General features: G+C 57.3%; 1 non-coding gene across 1 annotated transcript; it reads left to right on the top strand.

Moving 5' to 3' along the window:
- Positions 1 to 5211: 5211 nt before the first annotated feature.
- LOC125158866 (U6 spliceosomal RNA) lies at positions 5212 to 5318 on the top strand. The gene has a single exon (XR_007149558.1). It is a non-coding gene; the product is annotated as a U6 spliceosomal RNA (small nuclear RNA).
- Positions 5319 to 10045: the final 4727 nt, after the last annotated feature.

Genomic DNA, 10045 nt, shown 5'->3' with positions numbered 1-10045 from the left:
CTTCTCCGAACTGGGGATCAGGTTGGTGCCCCAGGCTTCCCCCAAACTGGGGGATCTGATTAGCGCCCCAGGCTGCCCCAAACTGGGGATTGGGTTGGCGCCCCAGGCTTCCCCAAACGGGGATCCAGTTAGTGCCCCAGGCTTCTCCAAACTGGGGATCGGGTTTCAAGTCCACTCCAGTAAGGAGTGATTCCTCCCCCAACAAGGACCCGCAACCAGAACGAGGATGAGGTGCTGAGGCACCACCGAGCGGCGTGTGACCCGGGAGAGGGCAAAGGCTGCGGCGGCAGCGGGCGTCTCCCGGCCATCGAAGAGGGTTGTCGAAATCCCCGGACGGGCGTTCAGAGGTGCAAACACGAGTGAACCATTCTTTGGTCTAGTTCTTGTCAACTGTAATACGTGCACATGATCACGTTAATTTACACATAATTGAAGTCACATTGGCTCTTGGGAAGCACACTTTCTACTCTGACCTGTCATGAAATCCACGCAAACTGAACTCAGCCTCTCACGGCAGGGCTCTGGCGCCCCTAGCGCCCCACTGGTGTCCTGTCACTTGTGTTTCGTTGTCTGAGCCGTGGGACTCTGCACCCCGATACTACTTGGATCCCTCCCCGGCTTGGCTGTCCTGTGACCCTCCAGCAGGGTCACGGTGCGCCTCTCCCACCACGAGCGCGCCCACCTGCCCCCTGGGCCATATTCCGCTCTCCCCACTGGGGCCCCCAGAACTTCTCGAACCCAACACGCCGCACACAAGATGTGGGAAGCAGGCCCTTCTGTCAGGCTCCTTCCCGGTCCCCACCAACGGGCTCCATCCCGTGTGACAGGGTCCCCAGTGCCTGTGTTTCCCGGGTTCCCAGAGTGAGGCCAGCGTGGGCACTGGAGAAGCAGGGTGCCCCTCCTCCCTCGCAGCTACCTCTCTGGTGCTCCTCCGTGGCTCCTGCTCCCTCCCAGACCCCGGCACGCCTGTCCCTTCCTCCCAGACCTGGAGGTCACGTCCGGCACAGCCGAGCTCCGGTCACAGCGCAGCCCTCCGTGGCCCGCACGACCAGCTCCCCGCGTTCGGTTTGCTCTGTGGAAGTGCTGGGAGGAGCGTGTTTCCCGGGCTGGACCCCGATTGCCACGCAGGCCTCCACCCCTCCCACCTGCCTCTCTTGATTTCCCCCCAGAGCACTTCCTTCCTGCCTGGGACGCACCCGCCCCGCAGCCGCCCCTCCAATTCACGCAGAGGCCAGTGTTCCCCAGGGTGGCACTTTACGGGAGAACACCCGGGTCTAGGAGCTCCAGAAGCGTCGTCACGTGCATTTGGACACCCGACTTTCAAGACCACTGACTAAGGACTCGAGAAAACCGCAGGAAGTTACTTTGAAGCTCAGAGCTGAGCCCGTAGCCCTTTGTGTCTGGTCTCCTGCCCGGGCCCACGCCGCATTTCATGGCTGGTTGTGACAGCAGAACATGGGGGCCCCCCAAAAGAAAATCTCTGACCCGCTTTATACCATTCCTCCCCCCTGGAGAAGTAAAGCCAGCAGCCAGCAAGTGACAGAGCGTATCCACGGGAGCAAATTTGCTGCAGAAACAGGTGATAGGTTTGCCCCAGCGTGCCTGGTCTCTCCGGAAGCACAGAAGTTGCTGCTAACCGGGACGGAAACGGGGTGTGGGTGACAGGAACGCGGGGTTCCTGACCATCCCTCTGGCGTGTTATACTGGGCAAGGGCGTTACTTTCTGCAAATGGGGGCGGAAAAACATCGCATCCCTCTTTCCAAAAAGTCTGGTTGGCTCGATTCATCCTGTCTGAAACACAGGGAAAAAATGAAAAAAACAGCTGCTGAGAGTCTCCAGCTCGGGGCTGTGCTCTGCAGAGGTTCCCTGAGCCAGACTGGGCCCTGGCCTGCCGTTCGTGATAAGCATCTGCGGGCTCAGGCGGACACGGGTCCCAAGCACACAAGGGAGGGTGTGGGCGCGGCCGCCGGATCTCCCGTCTTCTGGCTGCTGGGGGCTTATCTGCCTCCGGTAAGGCGGAGGATTAGACTCGCCGTCGTCCCGTCCCTCCTCACTGGCTGGCTGAGCACTCGCACAGACTCGTCTGAGGTCTGAGATCAAAGGTCGCAGATGACTAAAGGGACGGTGATCAGGACCCCTCCCTTCCCTGTCTGAAGTCAGACCCAGACAGGGCCCCTCTGGAGGAAACCCGGGCCAGGCAGACCTCCCATTGCCTGTATCTGCTGCAGGCAGCGGTCGGGCCCTTCTGGCGTGTCCTGGAGAGCCTGGCTTGGTGGCATGCCTTGGGAGGCTGGCCCCTGTGAGCTGTGTCCACCAGCATCAACAGGGCGGGCGTCCCAGAAGGACTGTGTCTCCGGACTCTGCAAGGAAGGCTTAGAACTCCGGCCGCGGTTCCTACAGCCTGGGGCCGCCCAGGAGCATCGAAGACGCCATTCCTCAGGTCGCCACCAGAGGGCACTGTCCAATGCCACATCACCACTCCCCGTCTGAAACCTTCCGGGGCTCCCCGCCGCCCTTAGGAGAAAGCCCCGATTGGTAAATCCGGCTTACCGGGCCATGCCGGTATAGCCACTGCCCCTCCTGGCTGCTTCTCACCTTCGCGCTCTGCTCCGGCAATAACGGCTGTCTCGCAGTTCCCGCAAAAGATGACATTTCCTGCGGCCGAGGGGCTTCTGTCACCCCCACCCCCGCCCGCCCACTTGTCAGAAGGCTACTCCGCTCCTCATTCGCTCGCCCACTGGGCTCCCAGGCATCCTGTACGTTTGCCCTCCGACAGCAGGCCGTGCAAACGCCCCGATGAGCTTGCGTGGCCCTGAGTGGCAGCGCCGGGACCCTGACCTCCTCGGCGGCGCCTGCACGTGCAATTCAGTCGCAGATTCTGTCTTCCCAGCTAGACCGCCAGCGCACCTCGTCCTCGTCCCCGGACGCCCCAGGCCCCTACGAGGCCCGTGCAGCTTTGCGCACCGCTAGAAGGCTGCCTGCAGGGGGCGCTGGTGCCAGCCGCCAAACGCTTCTGGAGGCGGCTCTCCGGGGCGCCTACCCGGTCGGACCACCGGGGTTCAGGGGGTGCGTGTTACGAGCCCCAACACAGCCCGTCCTGATGCGTCCACTGCCTCTGGCAGCCGTTAATTAGCTAGTAACTGATACATCGATAGATTTATATCAGGACATCATTTTTCTATGAGCTTCACAAAGTAATGGCTGGATGTGTATTTAATACAATAATTAAGTTGATGGTTCAGAGAAGGGCCATCCTTCCTCCCTCTTGTACTCACGACATACATTTTCCCACTCGGCCTGAAATGTCACAGTGAGAGTGTCATTTCTTGGGCGTAGGGGACACAGGGGCCTGGCAGGGGGTGTGCGGCTTGGTGGCCCTGGGGTGGCATTTGAACCTCTTTCGTGTGGGGGTCGCCCCGGTCCTTTCCTGCCCAGCCCCCTGTCCTGGCTTCAACCCCGCCTTCTTCCTGGGGTTGGGATGCTGAGAAGCCAGGCTGGGAAGGCCCTCCCCTGGCAGCCAGGCCGGCCTTGCTGCTGCCCGAATCGTGGAGGGGAAGGGGGAGACCCATCGAGAAAAATTCAGCAGAAACAAATGTCTCAAAACAGTAGCTGGCCACACGTGAATCGTAACACTGGGTCAGAGCCGTGAATCAATTGTTCTGGGCTGTCTCTCCCCCCAGTCCGTGCCTCCACCGGACAAGCTGGCAAACAGAACCATGGCCATGGCAGACATCACAGATGGATCACAGCTCTCCAGGCAGGCATCACCAATCAATCTGGGTGAGCGAGAGAATATCTGTTGGCCGCCTCTGGCCATCCTGTCGGACCTGATGTGTGTGGCACTGTGCTTGGCATGGGCATTAGGAGCTTGGTAAATACTTGTTCAGCGAATGCAGGATGACACTGCTTGTTCCCAAGACGTAACCTCTGCTGACCAAGGCCACCGCTGCACTCCTGTGGCTGTGTAGTCTGGGCACTGAACAAACACACCTGGCCGGGGCATCGGGGGCTGAAACCCAGCCGTGAGCTAGCAGTGGCCCTGGCCGTGGTGCACGGCCCGGCGATCCCTTCCGACGTTCTGGGCCTTACCCGGCCCTGGGAGACGGGGCCCAGAAACCCAAAGCCGTCGGCTTCAGACAGCAGCCTCTGTTCCAGAAAACGGAAGCTGGGCGCAGAGGAGAGTCGTCGGGCCCGAGCAGGTCCCATCCACGGGGCCCCGGAGCCCCACGGTGGCTCCGGAATGGTGAGGAGAGTGGCGTGGGCGGGCTGACTGCCCAGCGCTCACCCCGCTGGGTGGCCGATGGCGAACCTGACCATCAGGGCAGTAAACGGAACCCACCTGGTTCTACGTCAACACCAGAAATCTCGTCCCCGAACCACGAGAAGCACGTGATCACAGCTCGGCTTCTCCAGGCTGATTTCCCCTCACCCTCTTCACTCACGGCCGAAGACGTTCAACGGGCAGACGAGCCCCTCTCATTCGCTTCATTCAAACGCCTGTTCCCCTCTTTGAAGTACGAGGAAGTCCCAGTTCACCAGTTCGGACCCAGTGCAGCAGTTCCTGTCTCTTTCAAACCTGACCCTTCATCTCCCATAGTTCCACGCTTCCTTCTCACTGGCCCGGGGCCAGCCGGGTCTGCTTCCACAGCCCTGCAGGTGCGAGGCCTTGCGCAAAGCCAGCTCCAGCCGGGAGGACCAGGCCCTCCGCTTCCCTCCCCTTGGGAACGAGAGGCCACATCTTCTCCAACCCGAGAGGCACAGTCCACACTCTTAACATCTCTGAGTTGGTTTACACGTTGTACACATCACTGCCCCACAGGTGGTGGTCGTGACGCAGGTGTCGTGGGCTGGGCTGTGCGACCACCGTGTGTCCCGAACTCCCCCCACCCTCCCCCCATTCAGCATCTCTGCAGGCAGGGGCGCATGGCCTCTCGTCGCTACACCATGTCATGATTGTGAAGTGGGTTTAAAGCTTTAGTCCTGACACGTGGACTCTCCTCAGAAGGGCGGCCGTCACCACGCCCTTGGTGGCGCAGGGAACGGGGACCGCGATCAGTCTGAGTGCAGAGGTGACGTGGAAGAGCCAGCGTCTGAAAGTGAAGGCGTTTAGGGTCTTCCGCAACTCGTTGGTTTCTGCGGCGTTAGGCGTGCCCAAGAGTATTATGTCTACGCAGAGATGAGTCAACAACAGCTCTTTTGCTAAGTGTCACATGAAAGCTGCATGATAAATGTCCGCTAAAACTGGAACAGTACAGAGAGGACAACACGGCCCCTGTTCAGCGATGACACACAGATTCGCGAAGCGTTCCAGAGTTTTAAACAATCCACAAAGCTAAAAGACAGCCTCCGGAACGGGAGAAGATATTTGCAAACGACATATCTGACAAAGGCTTAGTGTCCCAAATCTATAAAGAACTGATACAACTCAACACTCAAAAAAGCAAATAATCCAATTAAAACATGGGCAGAAGGTTTCAAGAGACAAAGCAGATGAACATAAGGGAAGGGAAACAAAAATAATATAAAAACAGGGAGGGGGACGAAACAGAAGGGACTCATAAATATGGAGAACACACTGAGGGTTCCTGGAGGGGCGGTGGGAGGGGGGATGGGCTAAATGGGGAAGGGGCACTAAGGAATCTACTCCTGAAATCATTGTTGCACTATGGGCTAACTAATCTGGGTGTAAATTGAAAAAATTTTTAAAATAAAATTTTTAAAAAATGTACGTCAAAAAAAAAATGGGCAGAAGGCATGAACAGGCATTTCTCCAAAGAAGACACCCAGGTGGTCAACAGACACATGGAAAGATGCTCAACATCGCTCATTGTCAGGGAAAGGCAACTCAAAACCACAGTGAGATCTCACCTCACACCTGTCAGAATGGCTAAAATCAACAACAACAACAACAACAGGAAACAGCAGGCATGGGCGACGATGTGGAGACAAAGACCCCTCGTGCACTCTTGGTGGGAATGCAAACTGGTGCAGCCACTCTGGGAAACAGTATGGAGGGTCTTCAAAAAAGTTAAAAATAGAACTACCCTGCAATCCAGTAATTGCACTATTGGGTATTTACTTCCAAAATACAAAAACACTAATTCAAAGGGATACGTGAACCCCTATATTTATATCAGCGTTATGGAAGCAGCCCAGGTGTCCATCACTGTCCCACAGGTGGTGGTCGTGACGCAGGTGTCGTGGGCTGGGCTGTGCGACCACCGTGTGTCCCGAACTCCCCCCATTCATCTGAATGGATAAGGAAGATGTGGCATATATACAATGGAATATTATTCAGCCATAAAAAAGAATGAACTCTTGCCATTGGCAACGACACGGACAGAGCTACAGAGGATAATGCTAAGCAAAACAAGGAAGAGGAAGGCAAATATCATATGATTTCACTCACAGGTAGAATTTAAGAAACAAAGAAACAAACCAAGAAACAGGCTCTCTTTTTTTAAAATTTTTTAACGTCTATTTTTGAGAGAGACAGAGCGAGTGGGGGAGGGGCAGAGAGAGAGGGAGACACAGCATCCGAAACAGGCTCCAGGCTCCGAGCTGTCGGCACAGAGCCCGACGCGGGGCTCGAACTCACAAACCGTGAGATCATGACCTGAGCCGAAGTCGGACGCTTCACCGACTGAGCCCCCCAGGCACTCCCTGGGCTCAGAAGATTCTCGAAGCAGCCCCAGGCCTCCTTCTGTTAGTGAAAAGCAGAGCGGGATGGGGAACAGCGCTGGGCTCCCCGTCCCTGCTCTGCATTTCCGTTCCTGCTCTCTCTGGTCCCATCGACTGCCCACCCCTGGCTCCTCCCAGGTGGGGGGCAGTCCCGGGAGCTGCACTCTCTACCACACTGTGTTGGCCTGGCAGGTGCTTGGGCAAAACCTCACCGGCTCACCCCTAGCGCTCTGACACCCACACAGCTTTCAGGGTGGAGGCTGCTGGGAGCAGGGCTCGTCCCAAAGCAGTTTTTCCGGGGTGACCACGTGGGGACACAGTCCACCCAGGTCACGGCTCACCTTGTTTGAGCCTCCCGGAGGCCTAGCCGGCCGGCTACGCACCACGAGCGTGACCCACCACCTGCTCCTCCCATAGAAACGTATCGAACACACACACACACACACACACACACACACGCACGTGCGTGGACACTCCTAGCCCCTAGAATGGTGCTCGGCACACAGTCGGTACACAGTATCAATTTAGTGAACGAGTAAGTCATGAAATGAGTCCTCGGCGGTGGGAGGGCCCATCCACAGGGTTAAAGCAGCCACAGTCCTTTCTGGCCAAGACGAGACAGAACCCAGATAAGATCGAGACAGAGCCCCAGCCTCTGGCTGGGACCATCCACTAAGCCCGGCTCTGCGGGTCCCACTCGGGATCTGCCCAGCAGCCTGGACGCGCACTCTGCCTCTAACGGGTAGAGAGGAGAGCGGGGGGCTGCCTGCAGGAAGGGGCTTATAGATGGCAGGTGGGCCGCGGGCAGCCCAAACTGGCTGGAGCGGGGGATCTTCTGAACGCCCCAGGGGGATGAAAAGCCAGAGCTGGCCCGGCCCAGGCCACAGCTGAGTAAGCCGCAGGCAGGAAGTGTGCAATGAGCCTCTTCGGGCCGGACAATGTCTTTTTAAGTGGAAATGTCAATCGCCTTTGAGAAGACTCCATCCTTGGGGAGCTGGGGAGCGGCCAGGTCTCTCCCCGGCCAACGGCCTCGGGCCGAGCGTGGGCTGACCCAAATCGGAGACCGGCTCCTACGTGGCACTTGGAAGCTGGGGGGACTTGAGGGGTCCCCAAGCGGGGCTGCGGAAGCTTTGGCCTAGGAGGAGGGGAGATTGCTGATTATTCCCTTCCCTCCGTTCCTTTCTTCTTTCCTTTCCCTCCCCCTCTTCCTGTTTTTTTGATTTTGCCAGATATTTATTAAATGCCTACTATGTCCCAGATACTCTGCTAGGCACTGGGGATTTGGGAGTGACTGAAGAGAACAAAAAAATCCTGCCTTTGCGGAGGTTACATTTTAGTGGGAGAGAGGGACGATAAAACAAATAAATGAAAAGAAGCTTCAGCAAGCGCTCTGGGGAACAAATAAATAGGGGAGGGACGCGCAGTGTGGTGGGGGGCAGGGGGGGGCGGCTGCAGAACTCTCAGCTGGGGCAGCCCGGGAAGGAAGGTCTCACAGAGGGTGCTGAGGAAGTAAGATCACCGGGGAAGGGCATTCCGGGGAGCGGGCACAGCAGGTGCAAAGGTCCTGGGGCGCCGGTGTGCCCCACATGTCTGAGGAACTACAAGAAGGCTCAACTCACCCAGTTCCTTCTCTGGACTGTTGCAGAAACTTCCCCTCGTCCCACCGCTTCTGGGTTCTACGTCTCTGACCCAAGGACGAGCCATGAGTGTCCACTTCCCGTGTGACGCTGCTCTCTGTTCTGGGGACTTGGGTGGGAAAACAGACGGGTCTGCCCTCTCAGTGGTTACAGTCCAGTCCAGATACCGAAACTCCAGGTCCGGGTGGATGTACGTGTACGTGTCTTCTCCGGGCTACATGACAGTGAGTCGCGGCCAGCAGACGCTTTTACCCACGCATCCGTGTGACAGAAGCAGCCCAAACGTCCCCCCAAAAGAAAGGGCGCAAAGGCACAGCACCGACTGGGACGCAGCCTGAAGGAAGGACACCCTGCCCGAGACCACGAATCCGATGAATCCGATGCTCCGACTTGCAGGGGCAGAGGGAGTAGCCCAAGGGCGCGTGGGCTCTGTTCTATAAGATGAGCAAGTCCCACAGACCTGCGGCACGGCACAGAGCCCACAGTTAGACGTGCCGTGCCGTGCGCCCAACAGCGTGCTGGGAGGGTGGGTCCCTCGCTAAGTGTGCTCGCTCTGAATGAATGAATGAATGAACGAAACCTTCGGAGGCGATGGGCAGCCTGCGGCACGGATCGTGGCGACGGTTTCGCGGAGGTGTCTTCACCTCCAAACCCATCAAGGGGCACACGCTAAACACGGGCAGCTCTCTGAACGTCGCTCCTACGTCGATGAAGCGGTTTCAAAATCCCTGGGTGGACAGGTCTCGAGAACAAGGGCGTTGTCTTGCTTGACCGCGGCGTGCAGATCGAAGGCAGGAAACTCGCACGCACACCATTCTGGTATCCAATCCATCTCACTTCTGGTCCGGGTTCAAATCGCCCCAGCTGTCCTAACTAGTGTCCTCTGTAGCCGTGTTTTTTTTTTCTAAACCACATCACCCCCCGGGGACCCCACACTGCGTTTACCTGCCATGTCTCCTGGGTCTCCTTTGCGCAGGAAAGGGGGGGCACGTGGCCTTTTTTTGGTCTTCCGTGGCATCAGTTTTCAAGTCTACAGGCCAGCTGTTTGGCACAATGTCCCTCGCTTGGGGTCTGCCTCAAAATCAGACCTGGGTTCTCGCGTTCGGGGCAGGAATACCACGGAAGTGATGTTATGGCCCTCTGACCGCATCCTCTCCAGAGACATGACGTTGGTTTGGTCTAATATTGATGACGTTAGTGTTTTTTAAAACGTAAATTGGGGGCGCCTGGGTGGCTCCGTCGGTTGAGCGTCCGACTCCCGCTCAGGTCACGATCTCGCGGTTCGTGGGTTCGAGCCCCGCGTCGGGCTCGGTGCTGACGGCTCGGAGCCTGGAGCCTGCTTCGGATTCTGTGTCTCCCTCTCTCTCCACCCCTCCCCCGCTCACGCTCTGTCTCTCTCTGTCTCAAAAATAAATAAACGTTCAACACATTTTTTTTTAAAACACACAAATTCGAAAGTGTATTAGCCCCAGGAAGAAACCGATTCCTCAAAATCAGTTCGTAAGTTCCCTGTAAGGTGGGAGGCTTGCAGAAAGCTTCTCTCTCGTGAACAGAACATCACTGTGCTTTTGGTCCAAGACGTGTTGGATTTCTCTTCCTCCTACGATGACAAACAGATGGAGGCAGTTGAATCTGGGAGTGAGCATGCTCACCCCAAATGTGCAACATAAATACAGAAGCGATCACCAAGAGACTCACAGCCCATATCCTGGAACAGGGCCCGTTT

Source organism: Prionailurus viverrinus, unplaced genomic scaffold (assembly GCF_022837055.1).
Source record: "Prionailurus viverrinus isolate Anna unplaced genomic scaffold, UM_Priviv_1.0 scaffold_38, whole genome shotgun sequence".
Classification (NCBI taxonomy): domain Eukaryota; kingdom Metazoa; phylum Chordata; class Mammalia; order Carnivora; family Felidae; genus Prionailurus; species Prionailurus viverrinus.
Note: the sequence above shows the minus strand (reverse complement) of the source record. Positions and strands in the feature narration are given on the sequence as shown.